Genomic DNA, 17,837 nt, shown 5'->3' with positions numbered 1-17,837 from the left:
CCCCCTGGCCCCCCTCTGGATCCGCCACTGTGCGCACGGTTATTCTTTATAACATCTATGTAACCGTTGTGTAACCGGATCAATCGTGAACATGAACTAACAGCGTAGTCACTCCTCGTGGACGTGTTACTCCGCCATTCGAAAAATTGGAATTTCACAATTTAGCACTACCGGGTAGACTTGGCTATGTTGCCATTGATATTGGCTAAAATGTTAGACTGGTTACTTTGATAATAATAATTTGATCCATGGAATCACTCAATTTAACCACTCCTTGGGTGTCAATGTGTTACTGCGCAATGATATGTCCAAGTGTAAACAAGTCCGCAGCAAGAATAAATAAGGTGTGACTGCAGAACGACGTAGTTCACCTATTCGTTTAGATTTCTGTACATCTTTCAATTTCACACATCGACAATTTGTTTGATTCTGATCATGTCTCAACGTGTGGCCATCATTGGAGCTGGAGTCGCAGGGTTATTGTCCATTAAATGTTGTCTGGAGGAAGGTCTGGTGCCAGTTTGTTTGGAGAGGCACGATGATTTAGGTAAGTAGTTTTTAACTACTATAATTACCTTGATTGTAAATACGACACAGGACACTGTTCTTGTGTTGTTCTTGTGTATGTCGTTAGTCGATATTCTATTTGTTAAACGAGGAAAGAACTTACAATGCAGGCATCTGTATATGTTTATGCTGGGAATTCACCTTGATTTTTATGTTGATGACCTTCATATTCACAAGGTTGAACTGACACCATTTAAAAACACAGGGGCTCTGCGACTTATATGTATGCTACTTGTATTACCTTAGCACAGTGGTAATATCATTATCATTGCGTACAGCTAATTTTGCTCGTTACTGTATAACACTTACGCCTATGGAGGAAGATAACATAAGAAACACAGAAATATTCCAATTAATTCCATTCCATGTCGTTGTAGTAGTAGTGATTTTTATTTAGCAGTTTGACAAGGACAAATAACGTAAAAGAAAACAAAAGAACGCACAACGTTAAGCTTTGGGACCCTGCAAGTAGGCCAGTCTCACTGGTTCTCACGGCAAGGGGTTTCGATCCCACCTACCAGTTCCAAAACAGAAATAAAACACACAAAGTTCAAACAAAGTTCAAAAACTACGTGATAACACTACCACAAGTTGATTTATTCGTGGTTAAATGTGGACACAATCTGATTAAAATCTGATGTAGTGTACGGGCTTTAATTATTTTGGCTATAAACTTATTTTATTACCAAACGCTTCAGCGTGGTATTAAGAATTTGTTTTCAGGGTTGGGTGATACCAAGGTTGAAAATGGTTGCACATATGGGTGTAATTCCTGGAATTGCAATAGAGAGGGTTCAGGCCGAAATACAATATATAGTGTTTCCATGTTTCGTCTGATATTTCTGTGGTATTCTGCTGCTGTAAATAATGCAAGATTTGTTCCGAAATTCAGTGTGTTGTGTGCACTCCAGGGTTATTCTTTTTTTTCTCAAAACACCCCTATTTTTTAATGGCAATAGTCCAATAGTTTCACCCCAACTGGGAAATCTGCATTGTTGCTTGAATGAGAGCTAATTAAACACATTTTCCAGACCGGCGAAAGTGTATACAACAGCCTATTTTAACAGCCTGTCACGTGATTTTACTCTGAATGTCAACAAGAAAGAGGCTAGTCCATTTTACGCAGGAATAATTGGGGGTACAATATGTGAGGGGTAGTATCAACAGAGATGTGTATACTGAAAAGTAACATCTATCTTTCTTTTGCATTACTTAGCATTTCTGTTTTAGTATACTGGTTTGAAAATGTTGAATTTGCATGATTTGCGATGTTTTTTTTAATTAACTGAAACTCCCCTATTGATTGAATGTCGGGTTTGAAGAAGAACGGCACACCACGTGATTCGTTTGAATACAATGGTGAAGGGTTGACACAAATTAATGTTGAAGTTAAAAGTTTCTCCACAGAATTTTGCATTGGCAAACATGCCATGCTACTGCGGTACTCCACTGACGGAATGACTTTCATCGACAGCGGTCGTCGCTGAGCCGCACGCTACAACTTCGCTTGTGATGTAACTTGTTAGCCGTGGATTGAATGAATCTTCATTACCGGTTAAAATGTTGTTCATTTGGCGTTGGTAATCTTTATTTGTAACTGGGTAATGTCGCAACGTCGCCAGCAGAAACATCCTAACTAAAACCGGGCATCGTATATGAAGTTCGCAAAAAACATTCAGTCTTTAGAAGTCACTTAATTGTATTGCTAGGACGTATTCTGCCGTTAAATGTATTATTTCCATCCGTTTTGCGATAGTATTTTCTAGATTGGAGGCAGTATTTACATTTCATTCAAAGTTCAAGGTTGCGTTGAGATTACGTTGACACAGTGTAACAATGTCCGTCGGCGCCGGTGTGCAACGTAACCAAAATAAAAGACATAATCATTTAAACACTGCTATCACAAGACTGGTAGGAGGTAATAAAGTTGGCGCGAAAGTATTCAAAAAAACAGTTTCTGACTGTTGCCATGGTAGCTGTGGGCCAGGATTGTTTTTTCCAATTAGTGACGGTACAACCTGCCTGTCATGTATGAACAAAATTAGCTAAGAGAGAGAGTTAGAAGCTGTTGCTGGTGAAAAGTTACCCCAACGTTGGGGTCCATTTTCTCGGTAATGAAAATAGATATAAAAAACAGTAAATTGTTGCCTACACTCAAGCTGAGTAGAATGAGCTATGTCCGTGCTTTTTATTTTTAATTAAAGAAATGTAAGGTGTACATTTGGCGTGAAGGTATTAAAAGAATCAGTTTTTGGATGTTGCCATGGAAACGGTGGTCAGAATTTGTTTTCGGATTTTACAAAAAGTAACTTTGTGCCCACACTCAAGCTAAGTAAAATAAGCTATGTCTGAGGTGTTGTATCCTAAATTTGTAGCAGGAGATACGTTTAGTGAGAAGTTATCAACAAAGCTTGGACGTTCAGTTGTGAGACATGACAAAATAAACGGTGCCAGTGATAGATTTCGAGTATGAAAAAACAAAATAAACGCAATCAAAGGCGCCGACCACGCGCGTTGGAAATAAAGAGAACGCGTTGCGACGAGTAATCTCGCCTGCATCTTTCACTCACGCAAACGCACACACATGCTATTTCCGTATATTGAATACGTTGGCAACGGAAGGGACAAGTTTAAATCATCTTTGTATTAACACAACTTGAAAGCAACAGTTTCACACTGAATATATGTTTATAAATTATCAAACTAAACATTCAATGAAGCGGACTGCGACGGTTAAGACGAAAAGACAAGGCTAAGACGAAAAACATGTGACAGTACGATTATGTTCGTCTACTACATGCCCCGGGACTACACGTTCAAGTATCCAACTTCCCAATACAAATTTGTTTTAGTATCAGCAATAATTTCTAGTACTGCCTGGATAATTGCGTATTATTAGTTTACATCAGACATAACCCTGTACAGGATTTTTTAACAATGTCTCAAATTTCCGAAAGAATATTCAAATAAGTTGGGATGAATATGAATTGAATGTCCATCTTTTACAAATCAGCTATTAAAACAGTTCACCACCACGATTATGGTGAATTGGCGAGTTATCAACGAAGACGACGGGACGTCTCCAATCATGAGCTGGCTGGTTCGAATTTATCCACTTTTACAGTGATGAATATTGCATTCGAGTTGAGTTACTTGTAATTACAAGCTTGATTTACATTTTTCTTGGGGTGTTTTTTGTCAATGTATTAAATATAAGTGCGTTGGGAAATAGCATAATTATATTGCGTCAGTGAAAGAGGCTGGTGAGACTGTGTCACAACGCGTTCTATTTATTGCCAACGCGCGTGGTCGGCGCCTCTGATTGCGTTTATTTTGTATTTTTATTTTGAAAATGTATCACTGGCTGCATTTTTTTTGTTACGTCTCGCAACTGAACGTCCAATCTGACTTTGTATTGGCTGTAAGAGCAGTCCCAGTGGAGCGGATCGCCAATACCATGTTCATTTGCATATCGACCGTGAAAATACCGAAAACATTATTGCATGGGTGATATGCAAATTTAATAGTTTTAGTCAAAATAAGTGACTGCCTAGAAGTACCATTATTCTTGTTCAAATTTCATTTCACTCGGCAAGTATATCCATGTACCCAAGCGTAAAATATCGTACTTCTAAATATTGTTTATTTCTGCTATGTTTCGAAAAACGCTACTCTTGAAAGGACTAATTTGTTTGCTCCAAGACCTCATTTGCATATGTGGTGTGGAAATACCGATTTTGATTTCAGGGACGAATCAAAATAAACTGCAGTACATATGTAATAATGTGAAATACTTCATTTTCACTGTAAACATTTTTCCGCTAAAATAAATTCCAGTGAAAATGCCATTTCCTACATACCCCATTGAGACTTGACACAGCACAGTGAAAATTGGATTCACACGTGATGCTTGAAAACGAAAATAATTAAGTGAAATTCTATGTGACTTCATGAGAGTTGGAAATGAACAAATTATATGACACCCAACCCTACCATTCCATACACAGTGTAAACTACACCCCCAAAACATCCATTCACCGATGTATTCTATTTGACTTCTCAGGAGAAATTGAAATAAACAAATTATATGACAACGAACTTAATTATAATTTCAGCTTCTAGTTCAGCACTGGTTAAATAAACTATGTCGTCTCTATGCCAACTTGAAGTTATTCATTGCTTACACCATTGACTTCAAAGTCTACGTTTCAATCCGAGGATTAATTGCATTGGAGTGCCAGTCTTTTATTTTTCTATTGTAATGTCAATTTCTTGCGATTACTCGGAACATGAAGCTGTAACCACAGACTGTCTATGTTCTGTAGCTAAATCCTGGTATAAGTACCGGTTAGGCAGGCTTGAACTATGTATTTGAAGCCAGCTGAGAGGTAAATCCAATCCAATAGATTTCTCATTGTTTGGTAACTATTTGCTGCAAATGCAACAAAAATCAATATAAAAATATTACCCACACAGCCTTCTACAGGTTACTTGTTTTATTTTTTATTACTTTTGTTATTAATGCCCTTTTATTTTATTATTTTACTTTGATTTTGATTTTTTTAATTCCGCCCTACCTACATCTGATCCGACGCCTATGTAACGAGATTTCAATGAGACCCACTATCGACGATTTTAGTCAACGAATCACAGACCTCCTTCTATAGCGCACATGATGACGTCACCGGGCGGAGTCGGGTGGCAAACACACTCAAATAAAATGGCGGATTATACTGACGTTAGCGACCGAGAATAACACGGCTTTTCGGTAAGTTTATCATTGTCAAATGCAACGAAAGTCATTTTTATGTTAAAATTGTGGCTCGAATGGTCGACTTTAGATCGTTATTTTGCATAGTTATTCTGGGAGTGACGATTTTGTTTCCACCGTTTCGACCGAACACCAGTGTCTTTTTCCAGTCGCCTGCCCTGGAGACGGGTGATGTTTTGTTGACGATCGGGCCAACATCGTCTACGGCATTGAAGCAGAGCTGTAAATATTTATCAAATTGTATCAACATTTTGTACATTATACAATAACTCTTTATTAAAGTAATTGAGCTGATTTGGACTGGAATAAAATATTTTTTATTGGAACACAACGCAATTGATCAGGAAATATTTTTTGCTCCAATTTTCTGCGTCGATGCCGTGGGCCGGTGACCGTTATACAATTTAAAATCAGTTTGCATTGTTTACTATAGCTGTTTACAGTGTTCTAATCATTACGATTTACTTATTTTTTTGCTTCCATTCTAGATAATCATGCTCAGTGATGTAAAATTGAAGCGATGACTGAATGAACGAACCTTGGCTGGCGAAGATGTATCTGGAAGTGTACACATTTGTTGGAAGTGAAAAAAATATTCAATGTAATGACAAAAATTGTAAAATGCTGTGGAATTTCTTTTGCAAATAAAAATATACTAGCAATTTTCTATTAATGGTTTATTCAAGTGGGCAAAATATAATGTACAAAAAGATTGCCCGTAGAGTGTCGCTACACTGAAAAGTAAGCAACCGAAAGCCTGTATAAAAGGAGCTCTGTGATTGGCTGTTACTTACGCGAGATTTGAACGGGACTTACATAGGTGTCGGATCAGATGTAGGTAGGGCGGAATTAAAAAAAAAATCACAAAATCAAAATCAAAGTAAAATAATAAAATAAAAGGGCATTAATAACAAAAGTAATAAAAATAAAAATAAAATAAGTTTATAGCCAAAACAATTAAAGCCCGTACACTACATCAGATTTTAATCAGATTGATGTGGACATGGTCGACAATGACAGTAGGCGGGTTCAGTGTGTGAAAACAATACTTTATTTGAGATTTTACAGTCACCCGTGACACGACGTGGCGAAGCTTTATCGGGCCACCTAACGTAGCTAACCGGAAGTTTGGTGTTTATAGCACCATGCCAGCTGAATGTGTGCGGAGAACAAACAAACAAACACTTCAAAAACAAAGTGTATTTTCAGTTTGGTTGAAAATCATTAAAGCGCGGTAGTCGTCGCGCTGCGCATGTGCGAAATTTGTGTTGATAAACATTGATTATCCCACAGTCCAATGCGCACTACAAATGGAAATCACAATTACGAGGTTTGATCTGGGCCCGTTATGCATTGTTTACCGCCGGTAACTCTTTCAATACCTTCCAATCACATGAAATTTACCTAATTAAAGCTTGGAAACGTCTCAGTTTGTACTCGTTGATCAGCGAAACAGTCAAAGTCGCCATCTTTGTTTATATGAGACCCATATATCTCGCACATGCGCAGCGCGACGACTACCGCGCTTTAACATCAGTTAGGCAAAGTGTTATTGTCCAGAAATGCCACCGACACTGGAAATATAATGCAACATAATTGAATAATAGTGCAAAAACTGCAAAAGCGCCGCAGCAGACAACACCTGGCGAACTAGTCACGTGGCATTGGAACAAGGAAACGAGTCGACCAGCCTTAGGATATCGAGATATTCGACTATACATTCATGTTTGTCAAACAATTCACACTTGCTCCATATATAATTACACTGTTACAAATGAACAGACAGGGTTTGGTCATTTATTTCACTCAATACATTATGCGGTGCCCAAGTGAGATCAAGCACGTTTAAAATTCAAATTCGGTTTTTAACCTGCACTGTACACGATTTGTGAATATTTCTAGCGGATCAGTGGCATACATGTTTTGTCCGTTATTACGACGACTTAGATGGATTGCCAGTTTTGCATTAGAGATTGTACAAAAACAGATTTGCAGCTTTTCGAGTCTGAAAGTCTAAAGCGTTATGTGGGGACAACACCACAGATCACCAGTGCGGAATGGGCGTTTGAGTTTTAGTGAGACCGACCGACAATTGATTGACTCTATAAAGAATGTTGTTTTTGTTTGGACACTCATAAAAAAATATGTTGAAGTGAATCTTAATCGTCAATGAGTGGGCATTTATTGCTTGTGCTTTTTTTTACATTGAGCAGAAAATTACCGGTTGTGTATGCTCACTGTAGGATACGCCATTGTAGGTCACCTTCCAGTTTCGAAATAAGGGGATCATAACAGTTTTTGACGTTCGGTCTAGTTTCTCGTGGGAGGCTAAGAATGTCACGCCATATGGTATCAATCGTGTCATGCCGCGCATGATTAACACTGATTATGTATTTATAGAGACTGCCTTTATGAAATTTATAAAGTGCAGATTCAAGTCATCAGAAAAGTGTAAATCAAAAGTCTAGTGTCTAGTGACATGCGCAGTATCGCGCCCATTAATAGTATGGGCGTTTAAAGTTTGTTTCCACTTATCAGGTCACAGTCAGCTGGCGCACACGTGATAATAAAATAAATACGATATTTACTATATGGGGGCCGCCATCTTGAATGACGCATAAAACTTAATAAGAGACAAGTTGTGAAACGCGTTTTTCAGATTCCTACAAATCAGGACAAAAATACCAATCTTTCACAAAAATAAGGTCCGTTGAGGTTATATTAAGCCAACCGATAACAAAATTCGGCTGAATTCGTCGTTTTTGTGTGGAAAAATCCCTTGCATACGAACACCTAGTTACGCGAAGAACATAGAACACTAAGCCGGGGTATTTGAAACTAAAAATTGGCATTCCAGCACAGCAGCCAATCAGCGACGGCCTAACGCTTAGATGACAATTTCGGTTTCAAATATCCCGGCTTAGTGTTCTATGTTCTTCGCGTAATTAGGTGTTCGTATGCAAGGGATTTTTACACACAAAAACGACGAATTCGGCCGAATTTTGTTATCGGTTGGCTTAATACAACCCCAACGGACCTTATTTTTGTGAAAGATTGGTATTTTTGTCCTGATTTGTAGGAATCTGAAAAACGCGTTTCACAACTTGTCTCTTATTTAGTTTTATGCGTCATTCAAGATGGCGGCCCCCATATAGTAAATATCGCATTTATTTTATTATATCAGATGTGCGCCAGCTGTCTGTGTATCAGGTTCGTTTATATGTTGTTGTAGAACACGCACAGATCGGGTATTCACGGAACTGTGCAAATCAGACCAGATGTTTTATTGAACAAATGTTTTATTTTGGTGATACCCGTAGTTACAGACTGGTTAAACGGATGTGTGTCGTGCTTTATGTAATTGAGTGTGTGGGGGTTGTTGAATAATGGTTCTTCTAAAAGGTGAGAGCAGCATTAGTGTCATCAATTTTGCGGATCTTTTCAAGACAATTCCAACACCGCAATAACTCAGTGTAGAATGGTTGTAAACTTGGGAATGCATAGTCAGTGTTCGTCACAAAAAGTTGTTTCGTGTATGCTAGATTACCTATTTTTTTTTTTTAATTAATCGTATATTGAAGTGTGATGTAATAAATACAATGTACAGATTTTAATTAATCGTATATTGAAGTGTGATATAATAAATACAATGTACAGATTTTAATTAATCGTATTGTGATAGGTAAATTTGATGTTTAAAAATCCTTCACTTAGGTAACCGGGATTCGGTCGTTTTCCACGCTAGACTCACGATAAACACACACAAGCTCCATTCATGTTCCAAACGATTCTCTGCCAAGTCACTGGTTTTCACCCGAGACAGCATTAAATCATTCTTTATTTCTTGTCACTCCTTAACCAATTACAATCAGTATAAGAGACTCCAAGGCCTTGCCTTCAAACAAACAACCAATCACATGAAAGTTTTACACATCATAATCAATTGATTAATCGTCAAGCTATCTAGAAACCCACTACTATATGTCAACACTAACTAATATTTATGGGGTAATAGTCTTGCACTAACATTCCACAAAGATACCACATTAGTAAGAATCGCAAACAAAATTGGTTTAAGATTACAGCTACTGTACTGTAATCTTTTAAAACTGCAGACTCATAAGATGTTTTTGGCTGATTTCGACTAGCTCGCCATCTGGCCTTGTCATTAACCTTTATCAGTAGATGTCATGGCAACCACTGTCAAACTGACTGACCTCGTCATATAACCCCTATCAGTAGATGCCATGGCAACCACCGTTAGGCTGAAATATAAATCATGACAGTATATTGAAGTGTGATGTAATAAATACAATGTACAGATTTTAATTAATCGTATATTGAAGTGTGATGTAATAAATACAATGTACAGATTTTAATTAATCGTATATTGAAGTGTGATGTAATAAATACAATGTACAGATTTTAATTAATCGTATATTGAAGTGTGATGTAATAAATACAATATACAGATTTTAATTAATCGTATATTGAAGTGTGATGTAATAAATACAATGTACAAATTTTATGTAATCGTATATTGAAGTGTGATGTAATAAATACAATGTACAGATTTTAATTAATCGTATATTGAAGTGTGATGTAATAAATACAATGTACAAATTTTAATTAATCGTATATTGAAGTGTGATGTAATAAATACAATGTACAGATTTTAATTAATCGTATATTGAAGTGTGATGTAATAAATACAATGCACAGATTTTAATTATTCGTATATTGAAGTTTGGCATAATAGTTAACTAACAGAATACTGATTAACTTTTTTTTTAAATACAAATACAAAAAAAAATGAACAAAATAGTTGATCAAAATACAAATACAAAATCACAAAAAACAAGGTCAAAGTCGCTCATGTTATATATATTTTTACAGTATTTTTATTTTTCTAGGTATTTCATTATATTTTCCCATTTGTTAACAAATATTTCGTGTTTGTTATATTGTTCTGCGATCGCTTTTTCGAGATTAAAGGTTTGTTTTACTCTTTCAATGAATAAGTTTAAGTTTGGTTTAGAATTATTGAACCTCGCAATATATAATTCGTATTTTCCAAGTAAAATTAAGTGCTTCTACAGGGCTTGAAAGTTACTTTTACCACCAGAATTAAAGATTACCTCTTTTTTTTTTTTTTTTTTTTTTTACAAATATTGATATTTTCGGCACATATATTTATCCAAAATATTTTAAATTTTTGCCAGAATTTCTGGCTTTCTTCACATTCCCACAGCAAGTGTTCTAAATCTTCTTTTAGGTCACAGTTTTTGCATTTGTCATCGTCAATTTTCTTATTTTTGTATAGAAAAAACATTTGTCGCAAGAATTCGATGCAAAATTTTATACTGAAATCCGCGCATTTTTTCGTTGATTGTTATCTGTTTAATTTGTTTCCAGGCTTCCTGCCAGTCAACATCATCTGTATATTATTTACTAGCAAAGGTGCTTAATGTAGTGGCCTTCTCAAATTTTGAATTTCTTAAAACATTGTAGTAGTCATTACTTTTGAATTTTCTATATCGCTTATAGTTTTCGCAAATAGGTCTCGTCTCGTCTCCTTTGGCGACGTACGCTGTTTTAATGCTGATTTCCATTCTGTGGGGATTGCGGACGTTAAACCATAATATTGGTGATGGACAAGAACCATACTGATTCACGTTGACCGAATCAAGTTGACCCCGTGTTTCCAGTCCTGTTATCGTTATCCCATACACGCAGGTATAGGGGTAATGCTTTCAACTTGAAACCCTATCCCTCAGGCTGTTTGCGAGTGTTCATGTTTTAGATAACATAAATATACAAATACACCAACATCTGTTGTTTATCATCTACGTGGGAGGTCTATTTCACATTAGGAACACTTATGACGAGCGATTTATAAATAATCCTATGCGCTCACACTTAATCTTGTGATTGAGTTCAAACTGGCATTCACGGACAGTGCTTCGGAATAATACACATTGCTCGTATCAAACACCGTTGATATTCGCGGGTGGAACGCATTGGGCCACTTTCTGTCTGAAATACCCTTACCACGAAGACTATTTTGACTCGTACGGTAGTCATGTCACAGAATTTAAGAGACTTCTCGTACGTGGATCTACAATCATCAAATACTTTGATTTCAAGCAATGTGTAGCCAATACGTCATGTATGACTCGTTGTGTAGATATCCATGAGATGACCTTTCACAGAAGGTCAAACTTGGTCTACCGCCTTTGAATCTTCGGCAAGAAGGCGAGGACATATCTTCTTCGCCAAGGGAAAAACGAAAATCGCTACGTTACACCGTAAACTCATTCCGTGTGATGATTATGTATGTCAAAAGTTATTCTGTGAAACGATCAGGTAATTATATATTTTAACTCATCGTAGCGTAGTCCACCATTTTTGAAAAAAACAAACTGTACGTCGATCAACCGATTTTGCATACTTTGCATTTTAGCGGGGTTTATGACCGCAGTTTTACGGGGTGACTATTGGTTTTTAATATTATTCTCTCTCTCTCTTTTTTTCTTCTACGACAGATGAGCGATTCTGATTGGAGCGATGGAATAAAAAAAATGTACAGACTGCTTGACTCATTGAAAGGATGTAAGAAATGTAAAAATGAACATGTATATATAGAATGAATTATTATTTATTGTTCACTGTTTACTATTATTGACGTTTCCCTTTTCTGTGTTTTTAATCGAATCGTTTATGTACTCGTATTTTTTCGTGTCGTTAAAAATAATTTACTCAAACAAAACAAAGCAAATATGAGGTAAGAAAATATAAACGATGAACAACATATGTATATATAGAATGAATTATTTTTATTGTTCACTGTTTACTGTATAATTATTGACTTTTCACTCTTCCGTGTATTTAATCGAATCGTTTATGTACTCAAATTTCTCGTGACGTGAAAAATGAATTTAACCACGCTGCACATTTACATGTATGTACGTATTTTTCGAGGTGTTAAGAAATATTTAATCATGCTAAACATTTATACGCTACGCAACTATTTTCCTTACTCACATCGTATGTTTTTTTCGTGGCGTCAACCACGCCATGAATGTATACTTCATGTCAATATTTCATTCTTGTTTACTTCTTTTGTGCAATAAACTCCGTTAGTTTTCAAAAATGCCGTGTATTTATTAGTGTGTGTGTGAGAGAGAGCGCCCTCTATGACACATTCTGAAAAATCTTTCGTGCACGCCTGTCCAATTTAAAAAAAATAATTAAAAATAATTAAAAAAATGATGGTAATTTATGCAAATGTATTCACGATGACCTCGACACGACCTCGTATTCACATCAATTTTATGTATGCAAATGTATTCACAATATTACATTGTGACGTCATCCTCATGAAAAATCTTTCGTCCACGCCTGTCCAATTAAAAAAAAATAATTAAAAATAATTAAAAATAATTAAAAAAAATAGTTAAAAAAATTAATAGTAATTTATGCAAATGTATTCACGATGACCTCGACACGACCTCGTATTCACATCAATTTTATGTATGCAAATGTATTCACAATATCCCATTGTGACGTCATCCTCATTCAAATGATCCCCTTTACGGCATTGGTCCTCATTTATGCTAATTTATGCACGAATTCCCATTGTGACGTCATTATTTATGCTAAGCTATGCACAGCCTCCCATTGGGACGTCATCCCACCCCGTATGACGTCATCGCATCCGAGTATGAACAGCGCCCTCATGGTCGTCCCTATAATGTTACTTTAACTGCTAACATTGCCAGATTGCGTGTCTTCATCAGGTATATCGCATTCTTGGTTTTCTGTTAATGCATTAATTTGCATAAAATTAGCAATGGATCCTTTTGTCGGTGTAGATTTACCGCCACGATTTTTTTCACCACTTCTTGTTCGTCTCATCTTTGTTCTATTGGAATTTGTTTAAGGTACCCAGTTCATTAATGGCCTTGATTACCTCTTGTTGTGCGTCTCTGTTGCATAAAACTGTATAATTTGGCACACTTTTCGAGAGCCCTTGACACTCCTACACTGTCAGTTGCTCGCACATGGAACTACTGTTGATATAATATAGATTATATATAGATTACCTACTTTGCTTAGAAAACAATCTGTGAACACGGGTGATCATTGTCGTCGTAAAGATATCTCTGTATGTATGTAATTCACTCCCATGGCTTTGGTGCTTGAAGCAATATCAACAACATTTTTGACCGCCTTTATCAAGTGCGAGATGAAATTTTTCAGCAGGAATCCAATGACGGTCTTGCCACGTTGTATGTGGCAAACGGTGTTAGTGAATGGAGACAATGAGTTGAGCCGGTATACGACAATTGAGATGCAATAATGTGGTTTATAACAAGTGTGCGCCCTCTATATGACAAAGTTACATTCCGGAAGCAGAATGCGACCAGAATTCAATTTTGTTTTCTACTTTTTGAACCAACTCAACCCAATTTTTGTCTGTATAGTTCCTGTCATTCCCCAAGTATACACCCAGTAATTTAAGACCAGTGTTGTTCCATTTGATATTTAGTAGCGAGTCTGTGCGCCCACGCCACTCACCAACCCAACCCCACAGTCCCTCTATAGTGGTGTAACACACTTGTACGTCTCGATAGATTTTATGTCAGTAAACACACCATGAACCGAATTAAAACTGTATCAATCAATAACACTGCACTTGGTCTTTCAGACCTTTCACTTGTTTATATTAATATTGTCAAAACCCATAATCCAATATTGGCGCGACTGGCAAACGCAGCGTAATCTTTTTCAAAACATCCTGATTGACCTAGAAAATGACATTCAAACTATTGAATATAATTTTGATAACAATACTGATCTCCCCCATGAATATAATGCGAAAAAGCAACTAACGCGTAATGAGGTCAATAGAGCCACAGTACGCGCGCGCCATAATAGTATATAAATGAAGGCGACATATGTAATTCTTTCATATGTTAACTCTTCGCTCGGCGTTCCGCGTTCCTCAGCAGCGCGCGCAGAGCCCGTAGAAATACGTGGTACAGTGTTGCGTGTCTTAGCAACGCGGAACGTCTTGAGACGTAGCTCCTCCCCAAGGATACTCGAGTTCACCTTTAGTTTTTTGTACAAGCTCGATCCAGTTGTTTTCAGTATAATTTTGTGATGATCTTCGCTATTACCAAAGTCTTTTGGGTCGTTGTATGAGAGTAACCGCTGGCGTTTGTAAGATCTAAGGTCACTAGTAGTATTACTTGAGTTATTTAATGCTGGAAATTCGGTTTTATAAACAGGTGTTTTGGTTTTAGTTTTCCAAATGTACCATTTTTTGTACCTTTACTGGCACGCGTGTCAATTTGCGTATAGTTCGTTTCATCGTGGAGGTAAAAGATGATTATATTTTGCCCTTTTAATTGCTAATTTATTTATGATTATGTGATTACCATGATGATGATGAGTTTATCACGTGTTGTGTGTAGACTTCTAATGTTTGCCTCAATGTCTCCTTTGTATCTTTCATCCCATTTCCTATCATACATTGCTATGATTCAGAGTAGTTGGGCGTCAGCTTTTGTCATTTGTTGCTGTATATCTCGAATATGCATTGTACTGGTACTGTGTGTTGAGTTATGAACTTAATGAGCTGTTCTGCGATTTTTTCTCCAGTAAAGAATGACTTGACAAATAAGCTGGTAAACTACATTATTGTCATGTTCTGGGAGTCTAATTACCAATCTGATTATCAAGTGTATTTCGTTCTACCTGTCATTTACTCTCTCGCAATTCGCACACCAACTATCGCAGATCCTATACCATCGTGTTGGTGTCACAAACAAACACACAAACAACTAGGGCTTCACGCTGTTTAGGGGTAGGCCAACATAAACTCTTAGTGATCCGTTACTCGCATCGCCATCAACAGAATTTCTAGTAGTCAGCCCCTTAGTTTTAATTCTGAGTTCTATTCATTGTATTTATGTGAAATAAATCGCTAAGAGTTGAGTTTGAAACTAGATACATAACAAATATTTATACCACGTTCACATATGTGCCAGAAAGCCGGCTTAGAGACCAGCTTTATAGTGAAGCCGGCGTTGAAGAACGTGTGAACACGATAAGCCAGCTTCACGCCGTTTTAGTTTAAGCCGCCCTAACATGGCAAGTCTTGACCGGCACCCCGTTCTTACAGAAATGGCTTTAGCCCGTGTGAACAATAAAGCCGCCATAGAAGCACTCCCTCCAATAAATAATGGATATAAAATACATAAAACCGAAAAATTAAAAACTACAAGCTTCTTTTTTTTTTCTCTTTACACAATTTTATTTCATTTGATTACAAACATTACAGTAAACATTAATTACATAATACAAAACGACAAAAACAAGCAAACAAAAGTAAAAAAAATAAAACAAAAACAAAATAATTGCTAATACACTGAAATCAAAAAAATTAAACACTATCAGAGATAATAGACCACTTCCGTAAATGTAATTCCAATTTGTTTTTAGATATAGCTATATGCTTTTCAATCTCGCATGCTTCAGTTACCACTTTATGAAAATATACATCACTCGGTATACTCTTACTCATTTTACAATTATAAATATATTGCTTCCCTAAAAGTACCAAATAATTCGCCAACACTGAAAAATCAGTACAGCCTAAAATTATCTGCCTGAGGGAAAGAGCATCTGGACCAAAGATATTTTTAAATACATCACTAAAGGCAAATCAAATTTTTTGTGTATATTTACAATAATAAAAAAGATGGTAAGTAGTTTCCGTTTCCTGATGACAGAACGAACAATTCGGACTACTAACCTTTGATGATTTAATTTTAAAAAGATCATAATTAGTAAACAAAATTTTATGTAGTAACTTAAATTGAAATTCTCTTGATTTCGTGTCGATTGCTGTCCTAAATGGTAAAACGTAATATTTAGACATTGCAGCAAAATTGAGTTTAAAATCTTTTATAAAATACTCTGAAATATTTGGATGAATAGTCTTTGCACGAAGAAAGTTATTTTTTATAAAATGTTTACTTAGCACAGATGCCAGTATATTCTTACCATCAATACAAATATTTGGCACTGAATCGTACGAAAACCTTCGGATAGGATAGGAAATATGTGACCAAGCTTCCCTCGTAGTTTTTGTAATTGCATTAAAAACACAACACACAAGATATATTTCAAGTCTGGTTAGGTTATGTTTAGCAGATAAGACAGCAATACTAACGGGTGTGTTATTTGGAAATAAATCACCAATGCAACTGATACCCTTATTGGCTATTGTAGGGAAAAACACAGATTTGTTATCAATTAGGATATCCTTGTTGTTCCAAATTATATGATGTGATATTTGATTTTTAATATCTAAATTTTGAAGAGTAGACCAAGCTACCAAGGCTTCGCGATTAAATTCGGACAGGTTGATTTTCAAATATTCAAGTCCGTAGTTACAACTAAATATTAAGTTGCCTCCAACAGGCTTTAACCTTTTTAAGAATAATTTTTTCCATGCATGGGTCACTGAAGGGTCAAAGTACCTTTTCAACCACATTATACGAAATGTACCGTACATTGTAAAGATATCAGGGGCTTTCAAACCACCTTCTCCTATGTCTGCAATCATAACATTGCGGGCCACCCGGTCATGACCTTGCCAAATAAAATTGAAACACTTTCTATTTACCTCAAGTAAAACTTTCTTTGGTACAGAGACCATTCTCATAAGATACACAAACTTTGATATAGCAAAGCTCTTCACAATCTGTATTCTACCAATTAAAGTTAAATTTCTTTGCTTCCACAGATTCAAGGTTAACTGTAAATTTTCCATTGGCTTGGCGTAATTTAAAGTAGCAGCCCAATTTGTATCATAGGAAACATAAACACCAACAATCTTGATTGGCTCCTTAGGCCATTTAATACCAAAAGGTGTGTCTTTTCGACCTTTCCAGGGCCCAAGCCAAAGGGCTTCAGTTTCTTCTGTGTTTACTTTTAACCCTGATACTTTTTGGAAGCAATTCAAAAGCTTAAACAAATGTATTACAGAACATTCATCTTGCAAGAAACATGATAGGTCATCAGCAAATGTTACATCTGTTACAAGTTCATCACCCAACTTAATACCTTGAATATTTGGATTTGCCCGCATGGAGATTAAAAACACTTCCAGCGCCAGAATAAACAATGTAGGGGACAAAGGGTCCCCCTGTCTGACCCCCTTCTGAACTTTAAAATAACCCGTGGTAAAACCATTATTGATAATCGAACTTTCTACGTTACAGTAATACGATTTCACCCAACGAAATAGTGATGGACCAAAATTAAAAGTTTTCAGGCAATCAAACAAAAAAGGCCACTCTAAAGAATCGAAAGCCTTCTCAAAATCAATGGCAACTAAAATACCTGGAATATTATTCTCATCAGTACTAAGGAGTACCTCCTCAATTAACCTAATTAAATCCGTGACGTCCCTCCCCTTAACGAA

At 36.3% G+C, this 17,837-nt stretch overlaps 1 long non-coding RNA gene across 2 annotated transcripts; it reads left to right on the top strand.

The window, feature by feature from the left end:
* The first annotated feature begins 456 nt into the window (after positions 1-456).
* On the top strand, positions 457-6,004 carry LOC146747490 (uncharacterized). Of its 2 annotated transcripts, none has more exons than XR_014929034.1 (2): positions 457-547; positions 5,827-6,004. It is a non-coding gene; the product is annotated as an uncharacterized LOC146747490 (long non-coding RNA). The 2 variants fall into 2 exon arrangements; XR_014929035.1 differs by lacking the exon at positions 457-547 and adding an exon at positions 5,143-5,335.
* Positions 6,005-17,837: the final 11,833 nt, after the last annotated feature.

Source organism: Saccoglossus kowalevskii, chromosome 3 (assembly GCF_978046115.1).
Source record: "Saccoglossus kowalevskii chromosome 3, keSacKowa6.1, whole genome shotgun sequence".
NCBI classification, from domain to species: Eukaryota; Metazoa; Hemichordata; class Enteropneusta; family Harrimaniidae; genus Saccoglossus; species Saccoglossus kowalevskii.
The sequence above is the reverse complement of the archived record's forward strand: the minus strand, read 5'-3'. Positions and strand labels throughout refer to the sequence as shown.